The sequence below is a fragment of the Myiozetetes cayanensis genome, unplaced genomic scaffold (genome assembly GCF_022539395.1).
Source record: "Myiozetetes cayanensis isolate MyiCay16 unplaced genomic scaffold, myiCay2020 scf143, whole genome shotgun sequence".
NCBI lineage: Eukaryota > Metazoa > Chordata > Aves > Passeriformes > Tyrannidae > Myiozetetes > Myiozetetes cayanensis.
This window is the reverse complement of record NW_026087082.1, coordinates 30687-41792: the sequence shown is the minus strand read 5'-3', so window position 1 is coordinate 41792 and position 11106 is coordinate 30687.

Genomic DNA, 11106 nt, shown 5'->3' with positions numbered 1-11106 from the left:
CCACTATATATGCTTCTGATAAGGGAACAAGGGCATGTTCTGGGTCTTCATGTGCCAGGATGAATTTTATATTTTTATTTGTGGAACTGTTTTATAGCATAAAAATTATATTTTTCCACCTTTTTGTATTAAAATCAACTCAATTGCATCATAAAAAACTTGTTCAGTTTGCAGGTGGGTTTTTTTGTTTGTTTTGTGAATGAACCTTAGAACTGGATATTTGAGGAGAATGTGTCCAGATTTGTGATATTTTCAGAGTGAGAGCATTTTAGGAAGGATAACCATACTGATACTAGTACTTAATGATTCTGATGGTCTCCCTTGCATTCATTTGCTTTTTTAATCTGGACAAAGGCTTGTTTAATTTAACTCAGTAGATCTGAGGAGGAAAGTATGGAATGAAAAATCTCTCATTGTTCAATAAAATCATTAACTGTATCATGTAAATTGTTGACAGGTGGGATGTGAGACTGTATTCAAAACTAAACCTTTGTCATAGGTTTACTTGTTCTAAGAAAACCAAGGGGAAATTCTTTTTTTTTTCTTTTCCCTGCATCATTGTGAAAGAAGGATATTGAACAGGGGAGGGTGGTTTGCCTTAGGTGATTGACCCACACAAAAGAATTAACCAGCAGATCCACATTCCAAGCTGATGGCCCTCCCAAGACTGTGGAGAGGGGTGATGAGTTTCTTTTCTCTCCTCAGAAACAGGAGGAACTTCACTTTTGCCCTAACTCAGGGAAGTTGTGTGTTAGAGGGGTCTAAGGTTCACTTTGTTTACGGCCTGATCACCTGGCTGCTTCTGGTCCTGGTTTGCCTCCGTTTTCCTGCACCCTGTTCTGTCTCCAGCCCAGACCTGGTTGGACTTCATCAGAGAGGCTTGACCCACCTGCAGAGGAACCTTTTGGGGAGGAGGCCACCCTTTCCCTCCTCCACTCCCATGTTAGCAGTGGTGTGTGTCCATCGACAAAAGGGGGGAAATCCCAGCCGCAGCCAGCCGCAGACAGTGTGAGTTTTGTGGGAAGAGCTCCCCTTTTTCCCCTTTTCCCCTTCCCCTTCTTGGGGGTAGGGGGGGGGGAAGATCTTAATTTTCGTCTTCTCCCACGAACCAGGGCCCCCACACAGTGACTGCCAGAGCCCAACAGCACCCCCTGCCGACCAACACAGAGCAACTGCAGGCTCTGCTCCTCTATAGATCCAACAGCGCCCCCTGTTGATAGTGGTTAAAATTGCACCAAAAGATAGAAAGTACTGAGCTGTTTCCTTTTTGAAGGGGATTTTTGGGTATAGGATTATTTGGTTCTTTTTGTGTTCTTTTGTTTTTCTGCCAATACACATATATCCTTTAATAAAGGGCTATTATTTTTTCTTTGTCCATACTTCCTCAATTTACGCTTCACTGTAAATTGAGTTGGGGCTCCCAAGACCCCTTTCTTCCTCATCTTCCTCTTCTTCATGGCACGTACTGTCTTTGGAACTTCTCCAAGGTTCTGGGCTTGAAGGTTGCTTTGACTATGATGGTATCTTGTTGTTCAGGCCTAGGGTGCAAATGTTCTTAAACATAAGGTGTTTACTTCAGTTCTACCTTGAAAAGGAACCTAAACAAACCTATAGAATTTAGAAAATCTGATATGAAATGGGGGAATAGGGTTTGGTAAGTGTTAACTAATATTCTAAAGTGTGAGAGATTGTACAGCTACATTAAAATCTACAAAAAGCTAAAAATCCTAAAAATTCAAAGGCATCATAGGGTCTATAATCATTCCAGAGCACTAACTTTCTTAAAGCTTAATAAACTTTCAAAGAGGGGGAAGGCTGGTAAATAAGAGTGGGTATTGACAAAGTGTGATAAATGAATCTTTACATTTTGGTGCAGTGTGGTAAATATCCCTTAGCAAAAAGAATATGAATATCAGTGCAGAGCACTGGATTTTGGTTGTTTGGTTCTTAAATCTAAAGTGACAAATGGTTATGACAAGGTAACAAACCTAGTTGATCAAGGGAAGCCAGTTGATGTAATCTTTATGGATTTCAGGAAAGCTTTTGATACTGTGTCTCACAGGATCCTTCTGGACAAACTGTCCAACACACAGCTGGATAAACATGTCATGTGATGGGTGAGCTCACAGGCCAAGTACAGAGGGTAATAGTGAATGGGGTAACATCAGACTGGCAACCTGTGGAGTTCCACAGGACTCCATCTTACGCCCAGTGCTCTTCAACACCTTCATAAATTACTTGGACGCAGAAGGGATACTAAGTTTGCTGATGATACTAAATTGGGAGGAGCTGTTGACTCCCTCAAGGGCAGAGAGGCCCCATAGAAAGACCTTGACAAATGAGCAGGCTGGGCAATCACCAACCCTATGAAGTTTAACAAGGGCAAGTGCTGCATTCTGCACCTGGGATGGGGCAACCCTGGATATACGTGCAGACCGCTGAATGAGCGGATGGAAAATAGTGCTGCAGAAAGGAACCTGTGGGTCCTGGCTGATGGCAAGTTGAATATGAATCTGCAGTGTGCCCTAGCAACCAGGAGGGCCAACTTTGTCCTGGGGTGCATCAGGCACAGCATCACCAGCTAGTCAAGGGAAGTGACTGTCCTGCTTTGCTCTGTGCTGGTGCAGCCTCACCTCCAGTACTGTGTGCAGTTTTGGGCATCACAATATAGAAAAGATATAAAGCTATCAGAGAGTATTCAAAGGAGTCACGAGGATGGTGAAGAGTCTGGAGGGGAAACCATACAAGGAACGGTTGAGGTCATTTGGCTTGTTCAGCCTGGAGGAGACTGAGGGGAGACCTCACAGTGGTCTATAGCATCCTCATGAGGGGAAGCAGAGGGGCAGACACCCATCTCTTCTCTGTGGTGATCAGTGACAGGACCTGAGGGAATGGCATGAAGCTGTGTTCGGGAGCTTTAGGTTAGATATCAGGAAAAGGTTCTTCACCCAGAGGGTGATTGGGCACTGGAACAGGCTCCCCAGGGAAGTGGTCACAGCACCAAGCCTGACAGAGTTCAAGAAGTGTTTGGGCACTTAACATTATACTAGTCCTTATTAAACATTTGGCTGTTAAAATGATATGTGTTTAACTTGTACATAAGTATAATGTTATAGGAAGAATCTGTCTGTGTTCCTGACAAGTTTACCAAATGAGGGTAACTTTTTAGTTAGGGCATGAGAAAGAACATATAAACAAATGAGTAAACAAAAGTAGGTAGGTGACTAAGACCTACTTATTCTTGTCTCTTAAATCTCTAACTAGGATTATGGTTGTACAATAGTGGGTTCCATAGGATTCTGTGCAAACTGAAACCTGAAATGTGGAGAAAGAACAAGCTTCATGTACTGTTTTTAACCAGATACTGTAAGGTTAATGAACTGTCAGATGATTAGGGTGGTTGTGGTGTATAATGATATAATGAAATTCAAAAGTCCTGACTACATTCCAAGACCTTGCTGGTATTTGAACCTTTGAAAATGTGTTTTTGATAATCATATACTCTAAACCTAAATATTGAAGCATCACAGGCATTCTATTTCAGCTCTAAATTATTTTTTTTTTTAATTCACAATGATTCAGACTGATATACAAAGCATATTTTACTCTGTAGGATAATAGATGAGCTTTCTTCTTGATTGTCATTGATTATCCCCTTCTTGAATATATAATTGGCTCACTTAATAAATACCATGAGGTTTTCAATGTGTGGTATAGTTAGTGTACTTGTATTCATAAATTGGGCAAAAGAGAATGAAGATAGAGTTTCAGTATAAAGTATGTGTGGTAAATACATGGCAAACTTGTGTTTGTAAAGTTTTCTCTTTGGTTTCATTATTTCCTTTTGCATTAAGTTAATGTAACTTTTTTTTATATGCTTTACTGTACAGGAAATGCAAAGGAACAGATTTAAACTTCAGGCATTGTCTTTAGCTTTTTTTGCTTGAATTCAGACCTAAAAGCTACATCTGCTTTTTATTTTTCTTCTTTCCATAATGGAAAAAACCCACGACCAAGTAGATGGAAAATTTTCCATGGCATGCTGTTACTTCTTACAGCCGGACAAATGGCAGGTGTGGGGTCTTGTATTGCTGAAGAAGACCCTGTAAGAATATTGGGAAGGTGGAAGTTTACTCCATGAATTAATAACTTAGGATAAGTATTTCAGCAATGTGTCTCTCTCTTCCTCACCATAGATGCCTTAATGAAAGGGTCAATGTTGATGTTTTTATAGATATGAAGTACCTTTTTCAAGTGTGACTCATGTATGGAACAGGATCTCCCCAATAGCAGAAATATCCTCAGAGAAGGTACCAATTTACAGTAATACCTCTACATGAAACACAAGCAGTAGAACTGTGAAGGATAGAGCTTTCTCCCTGTGATAGTTTGGACCTGGTTCCCTGCCAAATGCCCGAAAGTCACGACAGCAGCCCCCTTCCCCCCTCCCTTCTCCTCTTAGGGTAAAGAAAAAAAACTATAAAAAATTACAGAACCCAAAGTCAAGCTACTTATATAAAAATATATATATATTTATGTAAATTACAGTTATATACAGTTAAGATGCTATATACACAGCATTAGAAAATCAACAAAAAAAAATGAAACACCTAGGGTATGGTTAAAAAGACTGAAAAAAAAAATTTACAACAATATTTAGGCATTAATCCTAACACCCCAACTAGTCAAATATTACTAAAAATCCACTTTGTAAATCATGCCTAGAATGATATTAGAAAAGAACTAAAGAAATTAAGTGAATGGCAAAACAGAGGGCTCAAAGACTTACTGAAAGAAACCCAAAAAGTATACAGGAACAGGCCTCAATGAATTGGTCCAAAAGTCCAAGTGATAAAATGTTTTTATTGTAAAAAAAAAAAAAAGTCATCTAAAAAAAAAAATTGTCCAAAAAGACAGAGAGACCTAAAACCATTTAAATAAGTTGAAAAAGAGAAAGAGTGTCAAGGGCTTTATTATTTATTTCCTGGGACTACAACATCATAACAAGCTCTTGATAAAACTAAATTAAGACCCTGAGACGAAAAATATAACAATTCCTACTAAATATTAAAACTAATCAAACATATATAATCAAAATTCCCCAAAGTTATAAAACCAGGAAAAAAAAAATACAGTTAAAGTAAATGAAACAAAGAAGGAAAAATTTACCAAGCTTCTCGTAAAACAAGTTTAAATCTAACAACAAAAATCGTGCCAAGATTGAGAACACAGTGTCGAGAACTGAGAAAAGAAAAGGGGGGAGGGGGGGGGTGAGAGACCTGAAGAAACGGTGTCTGCTGTGATGAAAGGAAAAGTCTGCAGCTTTAATTTTGATGGCTTGGGAAGAGGGAAGTTACTTCTGTAGTCTTTAAAAGGAAGGATAAAAACAGTGTTGGAATCGATAGAGAGAGAAGGAAAGAATTGCATGTACTAGGTTGAGAAGAGAAAGTCAGAGAGAAGGGGGGAATAGTGCTTCCCCTCTCCAGACAAACTAGGGAAAGAGGATGGGGCTTCGAATTGATTGATTAGTTAATACTTTTATTAAAAATCTGGGTTGAAATTGGAAACTCTGATGTAGTAAGTCTGTGGTTGTATTTGCCTGTGTGGCATAAGAAAGTGTTGTGTAATTTTGCTGTCAGAAACTTCATTTTTAAAGAAAGTGCAACAGAACCATTGTTAATATCATAAGCTATTATAATCATAATTCGTATAGATGTATTAAATAATAAGATAACATTGCTTTCATTACATGTGTCTATGCCTTTAAATATTCTCACAAACCTAAAATAATGCCAATTATTTGTTAAGATATATACACGGAAATAATTTTGATGTATATTCTATACTGAAAACCATACTTTTAACAAAAACTTCAGTATTAAGATCACCTTTGCTTCTTCTCCCTTCCACCTAAGGAGGAGACTTTATGTACATCATGTGTGTGGACTGAATACCCATTAATTACATCAAACCTAATCTACCCTAATTTCACTAAGCAAATGTTTCTTCTTCTCACTAACCCTGCAAAGTAACTTCCAGGTTGTTTACTAACAATCTGTTTATATTACCCTGTATAAGATGTAAACATATCTTAAAGAACTGACTGAAATACCCTTGATAGAGAAAAAAAAATATATTAGAGTTTATATGACGAATACATATTTATTTTTTTTAATTTTTTTTCCATAAACTTATTTGGCGTATTTCTTTTGGAAATTCCTAGCCTGGAGGGAACTCTGAGGGAGAACTACCTGGCAGGGCAGATACAGCTGCCCTGAGTCAAGTTTCATTTATATGGATCGCGGGGAAAAGAGAGAAAGAAGTACTTTCTTTTTCCTTCCTAAACACAGTCTTAAAGTAAAAAGTAATTTTAGCATTTATTTTATACTGAAACCCATGTTGTTAAAATGAAAAGAGACGATGTGACAACCCAAGTAAACAGAATTGTATTTACGAGCTAAAGTCTGCTGCTGGGCCTTGGTAGATCACTGTGGTGGCTGAGGTTAATTATATGAGTTCCTGTGTACTCTCATATTCACAACCTGGGAGTATTCCTACTCTCTATGTCCTGATCGAACTCAATGTGAAAGTGGAGGGGGCTGTGGTAGGATTGAAGAGAAAGCAAAGGGGGACCTTGACCCAAACAGCACCCTTAGATTTCAAAATGCATACAATAAACCCTGGGGATAGAGAAGGAAGCATCTTTAACCCCTTGTTGAGAGAGTCCATTCCAGGAACTGCACACAACAGAGACTGCGGTCCGTACTGCAAAGCGAAGATGGACACATGCCACCCGAATGAAAGAACCTCTCCCAAGTGACCATTGGACTATGGAAAGAACTACGGAGGATCTGAAATTAATCTCGAGAAGGAAAAGACTGGTGAATAAATAACAATTCGTTCCAAATTTCTAAGGAAACATCCCCCCTGCTGTACAAGTGATTCCAAATACCTCCTTCATATACTTTACAAATAAACCATTATATACTTTGGAATCCAAACAGAATTCCTCTCGAATCAGGGGCAATCTTTAAAATAATAGGAACCCATATTCATCTACCCCACTGTTTTAAAGTAAAAACTGATATTCATGTACTTCATAGAATACCTAGAGGCATACCCTGTTTAAAACATCCCCATTTAAATCATACAGGATGAATAGTTTGTCAATATACTAAATGTAATAAAAAGTAATATTACTCATCTTACTACATACACCTCCATTACCCAAGCTGTAAAAAAAAAAATACCAAAACCCCCAAGAATTTATACCTGAGCTAAAAGATACTGAAAAGCAACCAAGCATTTACACAACACTTTGTGGATGAGAACTATTAGCCCCAAGGACATGAGAAATGTCTAAAAAAAAAAAAAACCAAAAAAAAACCTGGAAAAAACCCCAATAAAACACTGTACTATAAAGTTTGAGTAGAAAAAGGCAAAACAAACCCTTAAATCAATACACCTATAAAATTATTGGTGGAAACACTTTATAAAGTGCCACCTAAGGAAAAAAAATTTATTCTACCCTTTAAAGTAAAAAGAACAAACAATAATAATTGAAATACTTTGTCTATAATACTTTGGGAGTGTGTTCTTTTCCTTCAAAACATCTTAAACTTGGAGGCCACATAACCTCTGAAGAATACGACTGCTACCAAGAAGATTACAAAATACCTCGCTACTCCATGCAAAGGAGTAGGCAAGGGAGGCAGAGGTGTACTAAAGTAGGTACTTAAATATATGACAAACCTCTCAATAAGCCTGAGCTAAAAACTAACATTCTGTAAAAAACCCACAAAAATAACTAATAATCATCAACCTTTTAAATAGTAATCTATGTTTAGATATTCACCTTGTCTAACTACTCTGTTGTCAACTATCACAAAACCTCTTATTTTATTAATTTTAAGACTAACATTTAGACCATGTAAAACTACACATTTAATACTACTAAGAAAACAATATGAACAAATCAAAGAAAGAAACAAACAAACAAAAAAAACCACTTTGGTACTCCAGTCAACCAAAAAAAAAAAAAAAACTTTAAATAGATTTAATGAACAAAATAAGAAACAAGAAAGAAAAAGGGGGAAATGTAATAGAAGGGTTAACCTTGTTCATAAAATCTATGTGTTTGAGGGAATAAGAAACTTTTGTTATAATTCAACAAGATAAGTTTCACAGACATCCTGATAATCAAGCGTCAGTAAAATTAATTGCAGACATCTTGCTAAACAAACAAGTGTCAGTATCAGTGGAATTCACATCTGATAAGAGCTATGGTTTTCATCCCTGACGAATCCCAGATAACCACCTAGCAACAAACCACGAACTCACAACCACAACGCACTTACATTCAAGACCCGGGACTTGAAAATGTATAAAAAGGGACATTTGCTACATTTTAATGTGGGTCTTGGGCAAAGCAAAGGCTTCCCATACCACCCAGTGCTGTTTTTGCTTTATTATCACTTGTTTAATAAATATATCAACTTTTAATTGGAATTGAGTTGTCTAAATTCTTGTACCAATTTATAACAATTACCATCATGAGTAAGACAGATCTGGGGAAGATTAATTAAATTTATTGACAATTAAAAAGAGAGAAGGATAGCAAGAAAAAAACCCCAAACAACTAAAAACACCTTCCCCACACCCCCTTCTTTCCAGGCTTGACTTTACTCCAAAGTCTTCTACCTCCTCCCCACACACACACTCTAAGCAGCACAGGGAGTATGGGGACTGGAGGCATGTAGTCAGTTCATAAAGTGTTGTCTCTGTTGCTCCCTCCTTCTCACCCTCTTCCCTTGCTCCAGTATATTCGGAATAAGTAGAATGTTCTTGCAAAGTTTGTAATAGTCACAGTTAACTTAGTGGTAGGGGATAGAAAAGTTATTAGTTATGTAGTTACCCAGCATAAGATAATACTGTGCCCAGAACAGAGACCAATTAGCAGCAAGGGATAAATATGCAGTAACCTCAATTTTGAGAATGTTGGGGACCCTCAAAGCCCCTAATGACCATGTATTGGGGGACATGTAGGAGGCATGCATTTCACTTCAGATTATAAGCCATAAGATGCCCAGTGCAGTTACATTTTATTTAAGACTTTTTAAAAGCTTTTTGGTTTGTTATAACCTCAAATTCGCATCCAAAGAGTCACACACCCTTCTCTCAGAGAAATTCTTTTAATTTAGTGAGAAAAATAAGATATTTTGTCAAAAGGTTTTACAGGAGTATAAATACAACCAAGAAAAAATATTTTACTAAAACAACACAAAAACTCATTCCACAGAAAAAAAACCACCCACCACAAATAATAGACCCGTTTTAGTAAAACACAATTCCTTGGTTTTAAGTTACCCACAAGAGAAGGAAAAGAGTAAAAGAAGAAAACAGATTAAAAGAGAGAAGAAAGAGAGAAGAAAGAGAGAAGAAAGAGAGAAGGAGAGAGAGGAAAGGAAAAAGTGGTTAGCAACAAGATTGGATGATTCACATGGTGCAGGCAGCAGGGGTTTCCCCCAACCAGGATCTGCTGGGGGGGGATTCACTGTGTACCTTTATAAAAGATGTTAGAGGTAAACCATGATTGGGGGGATAGCTTCTAATGCGGCATGTCGTTGTTTGTGAGGACGACCAAGTAAATAAAATTGGGCATTCTATCATGATGGCCTAAATTCAGCTTTATTCGCTTCATCCAGAATATTACATCTTGTTCTTCACACAGCTGCACTCACACCATCTCCTTCTGTAGAATCTTACATACTAACACTATTCTTAGCTCTGTTATCTATATTTACCACTAACCTTCACGTATGATTGGATGTTCACCTCTTATTTACATTCTTTTCCATACTGTTAGGCACTGTGGCCTTGTTGCATCCTCCGACAATTCCCCTTTTTTTGTATTTGTGCCACAAAAATTGCCTGGGTCGTCCTTTGCAGGGCCCTTTGCAAACACGACACCAAACATGGCAACATCAGTAGTACAACTACAACAATAAGGAACACAAGCAACCTTGTCTTTGACTATAGGCAAAAGTCATCTCGATAGTTTCCATTTACCAACAGATCATTTAGCCAATTCTGACCAGCATTAACTCGTAATATCTTCAATATCTGCTTCCAATCTTTGAAGGTTAGTAGCATCAACTTACTATAATTAAATTTATATAACACATTCTCTTAAAATCTTAACACTCATGAAGTATTTAAGTTCACACACGTAAATATCTACGCAGCTTTTTTCACTCATGCAGCTTTTTTCCCAGTCATTCAGAAGGTGACCACCTCAATCATCCTTCATTCACACATAGCTGGGATTTTTATTATAGTTTTCATTTCAACCACACATCTCAGATCCCAATATTACTGGTTGTGTGCTTCTCAGTCTGCTATCTGTGGTGGTCATGTTCACCAACTCCACCTGTCCTGAAGAGGAATCAATACGAGGAACAAAAAGGCCTAACAAACCTAAATGAGATCCATTTCTGATCCAGGACCTGTTCATATGCATGCATTCTCCTCCCCCCCCTTTTCCCCCTTTTTTTGTTTTGAAAATATATTTGGTGTGTAAAATGCTGTTTGACAATAATTAGTTCTCTGAGTGAGTTAACCTTGTTTTAGAATACCAAAAGCTATGCAGCATAAAAGAAATAATGTCAGGTGAACTGAAAGAAGACAAGAAAATCATGTGTGTACATTTTAAATTCCCAACTGAAATGTATCTTAACCTAATGCCAGAAAGGGGGAAAAGAAAAGAAGGTGTAATCTGCAATTACAAAATCACAGTAACCAAGTAACCGGGACCAATTATAGATCTCTTAAACCTTTAACTATTCCCCAGTAAGTTCCACTTCTCTGTCAACTGTGACAAACTCAGTGAAAAGCACCACCACCAGTCATGTCATGCACATGGAAGTTCTCTTCAAAGCTCCCATTTCCCATTTTCCTTTTTTTTTTTTTTTTTTTTGAATCAACTGCAGTTTCAGCAGCTTTGTCTGCTGGGAAAGCTGTGCCAGTAACACCACAAGTGCCAAGTTCTGCAGGTCTGGGTCCTCCGGGACCCCCTCAGCGCAGGCAGCAGCGTGCCCCGCTCTGACT